Below are 14317 nucleotides of genomic sequence, written 5' to 3'. Positions count from 1 at the left end.
TGGTTGTTGAGCATAGCTTTGTACTTGGTTTAGCTAAGCTATCTGAATGGTAGCTCAGCGTAGCTTTGTACTTAGCCAAGCTAAGTGACTGTCATGTTGGCTTTGTTTTGTATTCAGCTAAGCAACATGAGTCATTGTTTAGCATAGCTCTGTACTTAGCTAAGCTTACTGATTGATGTCCTAGCTTAAACTTGTGTGGTAGCCTAGCATAGTTTTTTTAACCTATCTAAGCTAGCTCACTGCTGTCTTAGCTTAGTGCTTGAATCTGAGTGGTGCTAAGCAATCTGAATGGTAGCTTATCGTAGCTTTGTACTTAACTAAGCTGACTGACTGCTGTCTTAGCTTTGTCTTTAGTTAAGCAAACTGAGTGGTTGCTTAGCATAGGGTTAGCACTTAGCTAAGCCAAATGACTGCTGCATTCACTTAGCTTTTATTTACCTCAGCAATCTGAGTAGATACTGACTTAAATTTGTATTGAGCTTGCTTTATACTTCTAGCTTAGCTTAGCTGTGTACTTGGCTTATAAGTGCATGCTATCTTAGCTTTTAGTTTTGTAAGCAACAAGAAACAACATGGTGATGAAAATCAATTCTCAACATCTTTTGATCACAAAACATGTGTTTTTTTTCCAGTTGATGTTTTGTTTTGGAGCTTTAATCCTTTAGTTGCTGACTTTTTTTCTCTGCCAGACTGTAGTTTGGTTGTACATTTTGTCTAGTGTGGTGTAATATATTCTTTCTGTAAAATATGTGAAGTTGAAGATGTCCTCACTGTTTCTTTGTTTCCTCTGTTCATGCATCTGTAGAAACATGGCTGGCAGGGCGATCTTAATATGTTTTTACTTAAATTCTAAGTAAGGATTATTTTTTGTGCCCACCGTTAAAGGCAAAGCACACTCCACTGGTTTAACGTTGTCAAAGAACAAAAGTCTATCCAAGGAAACTCTTCACATATCTTTCATACTTGACTGAATCTTCTGGTGTTGAGCGCTCGTCTTTTACAACAAACCATAGCTTGAAGCTATTTTCTATTTCTTAAACCTGGGAGAATTGTTACCTTGTTTTTAACTCAATAGGAGTACATCCTATTTGTTAACGCTTTATTTGAATGGTATAAAACTGGCATAAACATGAACATGAAGACACTTCAGGAATGTTTACGCCTGTTATCATGAAGTGTCATTCGGCAAATAATGACACTTCCAATGCAAAACCGACACTTTTAATGGACTTTTAATGCATTAAAACTGTCGTTATTAACCGAATGACACTTCATGACAACATCATAAACATCCATGAAGACTCCTTCATGTTCATGACAGGTGTTATGTCATGTTTATGACTTCAAATAAAGTGTTACCTCTTGCTTTATTTTAGAACATGAAATTCTCATTTGGTGATGAAATAAACTTGAAATAAGTGTCTCCAAACCACAGATTATTTTGTCAGAAATAGTCTCTGTGTTGAGCGTATCAGTCCATTGTAACTATGGTGAGATATTCTCACATCGTGTCTTTTGTCTGCCTTGAGGTCACCATATCCATTTTGTTTCTTTTGTATTGTGTTTTTTTTTTTATCCAATTATTGTTTTTGTGTTATTTTATTTAACCTATTTTGTGTTTGTTTTGGTTTTTGTGCCAATGGCAGCTATAGATAGACAGCTTCCAAACTTGTTACAGGTCTTCACCTTCCTAAATATAAATATAAATATATATATATATATGTCACCAAGTATCTTTCCATCAACTTCCATCAGTCGGCGGCAAGCTGTTGTTTACTGCTACTATCTACTCACAAAGCAGCAACACAGAAAAGTAGCAAAAATTGGCATTGGTATGTAGCTCAGTTGTGCTTTTGCACTTGCTTTGCCCCCTTCCACCTAATAAATGCAATCGTTGAAACACATGGCCTGGTGTGTTTGTGTGTCGGTCTATTTCACTTTGCGACAGGATCGCGCTAAAGAAGGTCAACACTAAGAAGTCACTGGGAAATCGATAAAAACTTTCAGTCAGGTTGAGTTTGCAGGAAATAAGTAGAAAGCCATGCAACAAAACTAAGGCCTTTTATTTTTCAGTGGACTTTGGTGCAATTTTTCTTTTTGTCATTTCAGAAAAGCCTTGAAACCAAAAAATATCCTTGAGTTTGTGATGAAGTTTATTGTTTGGAATGCAAGACAAATTCAAATGAGCAGAACGGTGCCTACGCCTGCTCAGGGTTTGTCCGTTCACATGTTCAAGGATTTTTCTGTGGAACGTAACTCTAAATTATTCTTGGAAAATCTGCCTGCTTGTGGATATTTTTCTCTTCAAGCCCTCCTGTGGTCTTAGCGTGATGCTCAGGAAGAACGTGGTAGATATCACGTTTGTACAGCGGGGAAGGGTGAAAAGGGGTGCGTTGTCCCGTCAGACCGTCAGTTCCCGAAACCACAAAAGAAAGCAAAAACAGTGGGGAGAAAATGCCAGTGTGTCAATGGAACTTGACATACTGGCTGGTGTTTACAAAGCAGCCGATCCAAGAGTGGATGCAGTGTTAAGACAGTTTCCACTGTGTACTAATTCACATTAAGGTATATTTGGTATTTGAACTGTTATGTGAACGGAGATTCACATTCCTATAAGACGGCAGCCCTAATATAAACCCTAGAGCCAGAGCGGGAATGGAAATGGTTTCGATCGCATAAATCACAACTTAGGATGGCGCAGTCAAAGTCCAGACTTAAATCCAAATTAGAAGCAGTGGCAAAACTTGAACATTTATGTTCGCTAATGTTTTACAGCAAATTTATATAACCTGGAGCTACTTCACAAAAAAGAACCTGCAAAAATGTTGACTGCCTAGAAATGCTAGCCTGCTCAAGACACATACCCCCAAAAACCTTCCATTGAAAGGTGGGCTGACATTATTGACTCATTGGCGATCAATAAATATGCTCACCTTACTAACCAATTTTTAATAGGTAAAACATTTTGCCAAGATGGACTGGTAACCTGTTGTGGTTGTACACCACCTGCTGCCCAGCAGACGTTAGCATCCAACCCAAAGATGATCCATTACTTTATTGGTGTATCGTTTTGCTCCCATTGCAGAGATATGTGTTGGTCTATCACATTAAATTAAACAAACGTCTATCTGACAAAATGTGAAAAAGTTCTTGTGATATTAATATGCTTGCTAACAGCTGCTGGGTCGGATATTTCCGCAGCCTGAGCCTCGACATTTTCCACCATATGTAATCGGAGAGGAACGAACAAGAAACCGTGTGGCCAAAACCAAGTTTTATCGATTAATATGCAACAATATGATGTATTTTGCTGTTATGAAACAATTGGAACTTTGTTTTTCAATACCAAACAATGGCAAATTTGCTTTAACTAATCAAAATGTAAAAAAAAAAACCAACACAAAAATAAGATACCACTGTGTTGCAACTGTTCACGTCAATAACATTGCTCATAATGTGGGAAATCGCAAACAGATGGCAGATCTGTCAGGTGTTTAGGAGTATTACTGAATAAATCCACTGACGGGATTTAAATGGGTATAAATAAAACATCAGCAACATACAACAAGATGACAGATTTATGGCAAAGATCTGAATGACATGAATTTGCAGAATCTTGCATTTATTCACGTTCACTGCAGCAGGTGTGCATCACCGCGTCTTGTGGATCTGCAGAGGTACTGAATAGAAAACGTCATTAAAGTGACGTTTTCTTATTTTGTTTTTTGTTAAGCTTTTTTTTGGTTATCTTCAGAAAGAGTCAGGTTTCCACTCTTCGTCGCCGTCTGGAGGGGGGGGGATAAAAAAAAGCAGAGAGATTATATTTTTTTACTCAACCCTCAAGAACGTCCACACGAGGAACGCGTGAAGAAGGTTTTCACTCCGGCCAGAGCAAGGCGGCGTTACCTTCTCCTAAACTTCTCCTGCCCATGAGTCCAACAAACATCTCGCCTTTGTTGTTGTTATTTCCTGATGGAAAAAGAAACATGACAAAAGGAAAGGGTGAAGGGAAAACATTCATTTCGAAGACGTCAGTACGACTTAAGATGCGATTAAACTCACGTTTTCTGCCCAATCTTGCTAACGAACCTGAAATAAAATACGAAAGACATATAAAAAGTTTTTTTTTAAAAAGAGCTCTGGCGTTGATTTTTAATGTATTGCATTTATAATTTTGATTGATAGTTTTACCTGGAGTTCTTCCCATCAGGCCGTGGAACTGCTGTGCTTTGGACCTCTTGATCAGATCTGCCAGCCGGATGGTTAATCCTCCCTCCACTGGGAAACCCTGAGACACAAGACAGTCATAAATCCTCTGAACAGGAGAAACGTCCTCCTGACTGTAATAGGCAAAATGATTTGTTGCTTCTATCATTATCTGCTCCTGCACTGTAAAAAGAACATCTGAAAATGTTCAACTCTAGATATATATACTGTATATATTTTTTTTATTTTCAACCTAATGTCAACTGATGTTTTTTTTTTTTTCTTTTCTGTGTTATATGACGAATGGAGAGCAGTAGAATTTAAGAAGTGTCATCCGACTGACGGCTCAGAACAATTCAAAATAGATAAAACGTCAACGATTGAAGTTTTATTAATTTCAGCTTCACCTAAAGTCGTTTTGGTCCTGAGGCGTTAAAACGTTGTTGCAGAGGAACGCCACAACCTTAGCTGTTGAGTGTTTCAAATGCCACTTTGGTAGAAACGAAAACTATTATTATTACTCTTTGTACATTTTACATACTTTTTATACTTTTTTCACTTTGATAATTTGCTGGAATTTAACTGATTCATGTATATTTTTTTCAGGTAAATTGACATCATTTCTACTCGGATATTAAACTCAATAAATTCCACCCGGATCAAACGTAGGTTAGATGTTGATTTTCAAGTTCAAATCTAACAGTTTATTTTATCACTCAACAACAATCTCTTATGAATTTTAAAAACATTTTTTTGGAAATATAGAAACAGACCACAACTTATCATCATCAAAGTTAAAACAACTTGTGGCATCAGCTGTTGTTCAGCTGGACTGTGGTCTGCATTTTGAAGAAAGACTTTTGGATAAAGCCAGATGAGGGAATTATTTGTTGGTGAGAGGAAGAAAAATTATATTTGTCTCCTTAGATTTGTTACATGCTGAATAACAAGCAGTTTGATGTGTATTGACTTTAAAATGTATGGCAATACTTTCACCTGGACAGTTTTCTTTTTATTGAAATTCTTGTTCAAAATTAGGTTTTACAGAAAAATAGCACACGTCAAAAACCAAATCATTTATATGATTTTTTTTTTTTTTTTCAAATATTGTGCTAAAATTTAAGCACAGTATTTGAACTGTATTGGTTTTAAAATATATATCAGTACTTTTTTTCCCACCTCATCATCTTTCTTGTATTAAAATCAATGTTTAGATCAAAATAGTACAAACCCAAATCATAGTTGTTGGATTTTTATTTTCAAATATTGAGCTAAAATTTAAGGTGCGTTCATAATTTATTTTATTTTTTTTAATTTAAAGGTAAAACCTAAATCGATATAGAATTATTTTATTATTTTTTCCCCTAAAGGTCCATGCAGCGCCCGGTATGTTCTGGATCTGAGCTGAAACTCGGACCAAAGTCCATAAACTCGCCACGTTTGCTCGGTTTCTGTCTTACCTGCCAGTTGTCCACCGTCCACATTTGTCCCTCCTCGTCCTCCGCGGACAGCGGAGCCCCCAGCGCGCTGACGGTCTGCACCAACACGACCAGCAGCAGCACCGCCGCCAACTTCACAGCCTCCATGGTCAGCGGTCAAAGCAGCAGCGGCAGCGGCAGCGGCGGCAGCGGGTGGCGGTGACTGAAGCGCCGCTGCTTCGGACGCATACAGGGGCAAACTGATGTCAGCTGCGCAAAAACAGCAACCGGTTGTTATTTATTTATTTTTATTAGATTCTCCGTCTCTCTCTGAAGTTCCATCTGGAGTGAGGGTCTCTGCTTGTTCTTATAAACTCCTTCTGATCGCTCCACCCCACAAACCGGCGTGTTTCTCCCCCCCATGTGTGAGTCACGAAGCGTCACTCGACACCAGGCAGGATGTCACCAGGTGAGTGGCACGCGCTTTGACTCCATACAGGAATGAAATATACCGAGGTGCAAATTGAATGTCAGAAAACATCACTACTGGAAGTGACAAGAGTGCATTTCTTACTGTCAGCTCTGCCTTCAGCTACAACAGCCATAAACGGCGTCATGTTTAGTTTTTTATGTCCCATAAACCTACAATCTGATATTAGTCACGCGACCGACACGGTAACCTGATTTATCCATTTTTAAAATAATTTCTGCCACAACCAATGTTTAGAGTTTACCGTTTCCCCAAGCTAACATGTTAGACAGAGGTAAACAGTTACGGTATTAATGGTACAGGGTTGGAATTTGAGACTTTTTAAGAATAACATTTACAGTAAATCTCCTCAGAAATGTAACTTCAACCGCCCAACTGGCGATAAATTTGAATTGACCAATTATAGACGCAGAAAACCCAGCTAGCCAGATAGCTAGCAAGAATATGTTGGCAGTGTTAGCGTTAGCCTTACGTCACAAAACACAAGATGTGTGACTCAAACTTTTGACTGACAAAAAAAAAGCGCTGTGAAAAATAAACACTATAAAAATACAGCTGCTCATCTGTTTTTAACCATTTTTGAAGCAGATCAAGTATGAGTGTAAGCGCTGAGTTAAGGGGCGTGGCCAGCAACAGCTTATTTGCATTAAAGTGACAGAGCCGTAAAACAGTTAATCCCGAAAGAAAGTCCAGTTAGGCAAAACGGAGGAGGTACCTTTTAAGAATTGTTTTTTTAAGGATGTTAGGACACCCTATTTTTTAAGGTGGCCTAAAAAATAGTTTTTGGTTACCACCAAAAATTTCAATGTATTTTGACATGATTTTGCAGCACTGGTAAAAACGTTAAAGGGTTAATAGAGGCATTGTGATGACTTCATGAAGGCGGAGTTTCAGAAAGAGCAGAAGCTTCTTAAAGAGACAGAGACCCGATTTCAAACTGTCAATTTTCTAAGTCACATTTGATATAGACTTATGAGAACTGAAGTGATTAGAGCTACTTGCCTATGTTATAAAATGTCACTATGTGCCTGGAAAATACATGATACTGCCCCTTTAATAAAAGCCACTGAAGTTTTTTATAACTTTATCAAATGTGAAAACATTATGCTGTTGTACACTGAGCTTCCCTTCACTTCCACAGTCCAACACCAGAGAGAAGAGCAAAGCTCCTGAATAAATTTGAAAACTGACATTGAGTTTGAAATGCCTCACAAAATTTGAAGGACAAAATTTGTAACGCACAACAGTGGGGCTTTTTATTTTCAATGACCTTACATGATTGGACAGCTCTGATGGTTGTTTGCACATCACGATTTTTCTGACTGTACCCGAAAAGGAACGCCATGCTGACGTGAAGCTGCTGTAAAGGACGAGGCTTTTCATAGAAATAATTACCAAGGAAACTGCATCTTTCTGAATATTCCCTAAGTTATTCCTTGTCTAGGTGATATTACCATCTACTGATGTATTATTGTCCTTTATGTTGTGCCTCTAAACATTTTCCACATGCGTTTGCTCATTTTGATCTACGGTGCCTTGCACAATATTCATACAGCCTGGGCATTTTCACATTTTTAACATCAGAACCATCAACTTCTCTGGCCACTTCACCCACACTTCCCCAATACGGATATCTGGAAAACCAATATATTTTTATCTTTCATCCATATGAACGTGGAGATTTGGAAAAACTCAACATTTGTGTTTGTGTGTGTGTGTAGATGCCAAAACAGAGTTTTAGGGTCCCGTGCATTACAGTCTGTGACAAATAATGCACCAATATTTCCACGTACCTGCTTCGACATGATTCCTAGTTGACACTGTCTTGTGTTTTAATAACTTTTAATGTTCTAATACGCTATTTAAAAGTAGCTCAACCTATGTATGAACCTCTTGGCGCCATGTTGAATTCCTAACAGGAAGTCCTAGTTGTTTTGAAGCTATCTAAAAAGCTGATGTAGGTTTTAGCTTTGCGCTACACTGCCCCCTACGGGTTTAGCATGCTTTAAACAATGTCCAAGGGCATATTTGTGTCTGTTCGTGCGTAAGAAAACTTTTCTGTATGACATTATTTTTTCAAGCCATGTGATGGAGATTTTTATACATGTGGAAGGTGTCTCACCACAGGTTTTAACTTGCCAGCGTCACGACCTATATCATATATGCAAGGCTGGGTGGAAATGAAGCCAAACAAAGCAAAAAATAAAATCAGAAAGTAACTTGTTGATTAAAAAAAAGAGACAGGAACAAAAATTAAGTTATGGATAACGTTTTTGTTTGGTTTTTACATTTTCTATTCCAAACTTTTTTCCTAGAGAATATTTAGAAATATTTCAAATTTTCCCCACCAGATGTCGAAGTGTAATTTTTTGCTAGTTGACAATCTGTCAATCTGCGTGCCAAATAAACGTTGTCACGTTAGAATTCAGCGTCAGCCTCAGAAACTCTTGACCTTTACGATGGTAGAGCAGTTCTGTGTTCCTCCCACTGCACTGGTTCACTGAGTGGGATGAATAAAATCCCGTCTAAGCTCTGTAAGAAAGCAGATACATATCCTGAAGAGGATAATTCACACGCCCCAATCAAACAGACATCTTTGCTAATACCTCACAAGTAAGAGTCCTTGCATGCATATGTCAGGCAGATAATGTCGGGCTCAGAGGACTCCTCCAAGCATCTGACTAAAATAACCTTCATGATTACACGTCTGGTTAATGATTCTTTGCATGTACAAAATGTAATCTTTGAAGAAAAGAGACTTTCTTTTGAGGCGAAGCATATTTATTTTTACACAAAGTTACTGAAAATGCTAATCGCTGCGCTCTTTGATGCAGCAAGTTAAAAATGTATTAAAAAATTGGGCATTTGGTAAAGAAGCAGGCAGAAAACTACACATTTTACAGTAATAGTTAGAAGCCACTCATTAGGAGATTAAAAAACTCTGTTTTATTAAAGGAAACATCCATTAAAAATGACGTTTTCAGTCCCTGATTTAGCCAACGGTTTCTGCTGGAGTTGTCTACGTCTGTATTTTTGTCACTGATTAATTACAATCAGTGCCATGAATTTGTTCAAAAACACAACAGAGTTGTAAAAGTATAAACACTGAGCAAATTTACCACAGGGATTTAAACGTCCGAGCTAAGCTATGTATGACTCAACCTTTACAGCTACAGTCTCCGGTTAACTCATGGCTTGCTAATGCTAACAACGCTTTCACCTGAAATAGTTTTATGAAGTGTTAGGCTAATGCTAGCTATTTACTTTTTGCTTGAGTATTTATATTGATTTATTTAGAGTTTGATTTTCTTTCTATATTTCAGTATATACAGCTAATTGTGTTGCTCTATACTTTCTGGAAAATCTGGTCTCCTGTTACATAAACTTAGCATTTCACTTTAATTATTATGAAAGTTTTTGGCTAGTGCTCTCTTTTTTTTTTGCATCCTGTTTTCAGGGGATTCCTTTAATGCTTTGAACGTTTTGGTACGTTGATCACCTTTTGACTTTGAAATAGATTTTACATGGATGTTCAGATTTGATGCAAATTTCAAACCTTGCTTTTTTGGGACCAGAAAAAAAAGATTTTTGGTCCTCCTGTGTTTGCAGGAAGAAATTCTGGTCATTTGATTCACTGAATTTAAGAACATCCTTATATGGTGACTGTTCTGGACTGAAGTCAAGAGGCAACTAAATCACCAGGCTGTGTACCATGAACATAGTTTTGGTTAGAGATGGTGCAAAAGTCTATAATCCTGTGAAAAATATAAATAAAAGTTGTCCAATCACAAAGCCTTGAGGAACACCAGGCAATTTTTCTTATTTTGAAATGACAAAATTAAGCACAGAACTGGGATTTTCCACCCAATTTTCAAGTAACAAATCCACCAATTAAATCAGTTAATGTTAATCAGTTTTTGCAAATACAAACAGGATTTTTTATTTGGATAATTATTATTATGATCAACTTTAATCTCAGTTTCAGTTTCTTTCAACACATTTTGTGTTTGTTTTCCTGGATTACAGGGCCTATGAACAGTATATTGGATATTTGGATATTTCACTCTTTTTATTGCTTTCACAAATCATTTATCAGAAAAAATGGACTTTTTTGACTAAACAAAAATTTAAATAATAATTTAAAAAATGCTTAAAACTGATTTCTACAAAATAATGATGGACTTTTTAATGCCAGAATCATTTTTGAAAATGGTAAATTGTCCAAGGAGGTGAATACTTTTCATACACATTGTATCTAAATCTGCACAACACTTTGAGCTGCTTTCAGTGTGAAGAGTGCTTTATAAATAAAATTGATTGATTGATTGATATCTATTAAATCCTTCTATTGATTTGCCACTTTTGGAGAAAAAAGAAGTTTTTTCTGTACTTGTTTCAGCTCATTTTTTCACAAACTGTTTTTCCTCGACAACTGGAAGTTTTGACATACCATTCTGGAAACTCACCTCTATTTTTCGGATGAGATATTTTACATTTTTTAATTAAGCCTGCTATTCTGGAGAGCACACCTCTACTGTTCTGACAAGTAAAACTCTGACCCTCACAAAGGCTACAAGGACACTGAATCCTTCAGCAACCCAAAAAAAAAAATCAAACGCTGTTGTAGTTTTGTCCCAGGCAAACATTCGCTCTAAATAAAAGCTGTGAAGCCGTGACATACCTCTTTTCATTTCAGATGGAGATGGATTGAGGCAACTTCTGCTGTCCTCTTTTGTGCTGCAAATTCTTTCTAACGTTATTTGTGATGGAAAAACAACACCTCACATCAGAAAAGTGTGAAAAGAAATTCTCAAACTCTGTGGTTTGCTCATCCTCACTTCCATCTGGGGTCAGAAGCTGACCCTTAATCATGCTGCTTCATGGCCGACCAGTCGAACGACCACTTATGCATAATGTGATTTATTCTGATGACAGTGGTTTATCTCTCTGAATCGCACTGTTTTGATTGAGGCTCCAGCATTATCGCGTGCAATTAGTCTCTTTTCAATCAGGTCCTATTGAGAATCGGAGGGAACGTTTTTTTTGTTGTACGTTGTTTTTGTTTGTTTTACCCGCAGCCTTGCAGAGAAACAGAATGAGACGACGGTGGACTTCCGGAAAACATCCCCCACTTCCCTCCTCTCACCATCGTCAGCAACACTTTCTTACTGCAGAGCCCTTCCTGTTCGTGAAACCCCGTCTCTCCTCCATCTCCTACGCCAAACGGACGATCTGCAATTGAGCGGTTAGCTGACCATGGCTAACGACTGACAGCAAACATCTTTCCATCCAGACCACAAAGCAATGGCTCTGCTACAAGTAGGTAACATCTGAGTTTGTCTCTTATTGCCTGAGTTCATTCACAGTTATGCAAAGAACAAAATTATGTTAGTTTGGGCTGCCAAGAAGATGATCAATTATGGAGAGATTGCTTAATGTGAAGCACACGCAGCAGAAATAAGCTTAGGAGCAGGGTATGCTAATTAGTTAAAGTAGTCCACATGAGGGAGCTTACCACAAGATGGCAGTAAAGTCCTGTAATACGCACCATCGTGGGTGTGTGTGTGTGTAAAAATGATCAACCAGCACAGATGGAACACATACATTATTATAGCGACATTAAGAACAGAAACAGTTTGAGGCAAATTTGCGACAATAGTCCGCAAGGGGTTTAATGCTCAGATGGTTTTGTACAAACACTTTGGAGATGAAAATAGGATGTTTTCAGATTGTATTTTATTTTTTCATTTTGTAATGATGTTGTAAAATTAAATATAATATGACAAATGACTCATTTCCCTTCAACTTGTGCCCTACTTGGTTTTGGTCCGTCACATAGAATACAAATAAAATACATTAAAATATAACTTTGGAACATGATAAATGTGGGCAAGGGGTTTTAGAAGGTTTTGAAAAGTATGAATTTTTCGCATGCTGCCCATATGTTTTCAAATGCTCTGCCATGTTGTAGATCACACAGCGTAATCCTGGTTTGACAGAAGACACACAACACCTTGCATGGCACCGTGCCATAATGAAATGAGTGCAGAGGCCCAGAACAGGAGGTGACACAGGAAGCCGCCTTTCATCACGATGCCTGCTGCAGATTTAATCGGCTTTTATGTGTTGGAAAGACTCACCTCTGTTTTCTTCTCACTTGACCTCATCCAAGTTTCTCCTTTTCTTTACAGACGTAACTCCAAACAAGTACTGAACCGGGAATCAGCAAAGACATAATATGTTCTACAGTCAAAAATTCTCGACAAAACCCACGGCTCCACAATAAATTGTCAGTATTTATTGATCGGTTTTCAATTGGATAAAATCCTTCAAAATGTAGGAATACGTGTATATTGCTTGTTTTCTACACATTTATTTTTACCTGGGTCTTCTGTTATATCTGAGTCATGACACTAAACTGAGTCCTGATGTTGTCAAAGTCACAGTAAAGTTGCTTTAACTCATATTTTTGGCTTTCGTCACGTAAAATGAGAAATTTAGACGTCTACTGTTAAGTGTGCTCAACTAAGTAAAAATCCTAATTTTATTTATTTATTTTACCCCTCCAGGGGGTCTTTAGTGGGCTCTAGTGTCCCTTATATGACAGTGGGCTGACAGGAAACGGGGAAGGAGAGGGGGGAAGACATGCGGCAAATATCGTCGAGTCTGGGAGTCGAACCTGCGACGGCCGCGTCAAGGACTCAAGGCCTCCAAACATGGGTCGCGCTAACCCCTACGCCACCACGGCACGCCCCTCCTAATTTTATTTAAACATGTTCTCCGTGGTTGCCACTCCACCTTGTATTAACACGTGCAGCTGCGTATGCACACATTCATGTTGGAGTGTGATGAAGAAGCTGTGATAAAGACAAGAAGGAACTGTTCAAAGACTCTGGAGAAGCTTTTTTTCCCCCCACAATGACTGGTGCCTTACCAAAGAAGGTAAAACACATTGACTTCCATTCACCCTAACTCTAACTAAAACTCAATTCACACCTTGGTCCTAAACCTTACCCCAAACCCAAAAGCAGCATTTCTTCTTTGGGAGCAGTGAGTCCCCACAATGTAATATGTGCCAGGAAAACAATCCCCACAATGCATCAAATACAGGATACCAGTGACGTGCGGTCAGGGGAGGCAGGTGAGGCAGAGCGTCACCTGTTATGGAAAAATAATATATAATGATAAAATTATCAGTTTAAATGCAGGCAGGTGATGAATATGTGACAGAATGCTAACTAATGTTAAGACAGCAATATAACGGCAGGTAACCATGGCAACTGGGGACAATTTAAATGTATGCCACAGTGTTAATAAACAAATAATCCTTCTTATTTGAGCACATTCTGCTTGGAAAAACAAGAAGATCAGGAAAATGTTCCACAAAAAAAACTCCAACTGTTGGTAAAAATGGTCATAATGGTTCTCTATAGGTCACATTACCAGTTCACTCCCACACACACACACGCACACACACGCGCACACACACACACACGAACGCATCCTGTGTGTACTTTTCAGTGATATAGTAATTATTATTGTTATATATGCATGTGTTGTCATTTGTTCTCTCCTCTATTCTTATCGCTTTTAAATTTAAGCTTTTTCTCACATCTTTTTTCCATCTCAGTGTTCATTAAATTTTAATAAACCCCTATAATATATATATATATATATATATATATATATATATATATATATATATATATATATATATAGGGATGCACCAATTCATTTTTTGACCTTCAGTATAGATATTTGAGGTTTAGTATTGGCCAATACCAATCCAATACAGAAAAATAGCTGAATTGACCAAAAACGTTTCATTTCATAAACACAGACAGAAATGTGCTGAATTTACAAATGTATTTGATAACTTTGCACCAGTACAGCACAAGTAAATACGCTAATAACTTCACAAACTTTTTCAAACATGTAAAAACAACACAACTGCCATTTGTTCAATCTGTGAAATTTTGAGTATAACGGTCAATGTGAGCTAAAAAATAAATAAACTGAAATTGACAAAAACAGCAGGATGAACTCTTATCAAACATGTAAGATAAACTGCAACAACCCTTCTTTCGAATAGTTCAAAAGTGTAATTAGGGATTCTAAATATATTGTAAAATAAATAATAACAAAAGTATGACGTCGCTCACGGCACAAAGCATAGAATTGGACTGAATAGATCCCTTATTGA

The 14317-nt window shown here is 37.6% G+C and overlaps 1 long non-coding RNA gene across 1 annotated transcript; it reads left to right on the top strand.

Moving 5' to 3' along the window:
• Positions 1-6019: 6019 nt before the first annotated feature.
• On the top strand, positions 6020-12538 carry LOC111611586. Its single transcript, XR_002754104.1, has 4 exons — positions 6020-6093; positions 11193-11433; positions 12086-12179; positions 12306-12538. It is a non-coding gene; the product is annotated as an uncharacterized LOC111611586 (long non-coding RNA).
• Positions 12539-14317: the final 1779 nt, after the last annotated feature.

Source organism: Xiphophorus maculatus, chromosome 16 (genome assembly GCF_002775205.1).
Source record: "Xiphophorus maculatus strain JP 163 A chromosome 16, X_maculatus-5.0-male, whole genome shotgun sequence".
NCBI classification, from domain to species: domain Eukaryota; kingdom Metazoa; phylum Chordata; class Actinopteri; order Cyprinodontiformes; family Poeciliidae; genus Xiphophorus; species Xiphophorus maculatus.
Note: the sequence above shows the minus strand (reverse complement) of the source record. Positions and strands in the feature narration are given on the sequence as shown.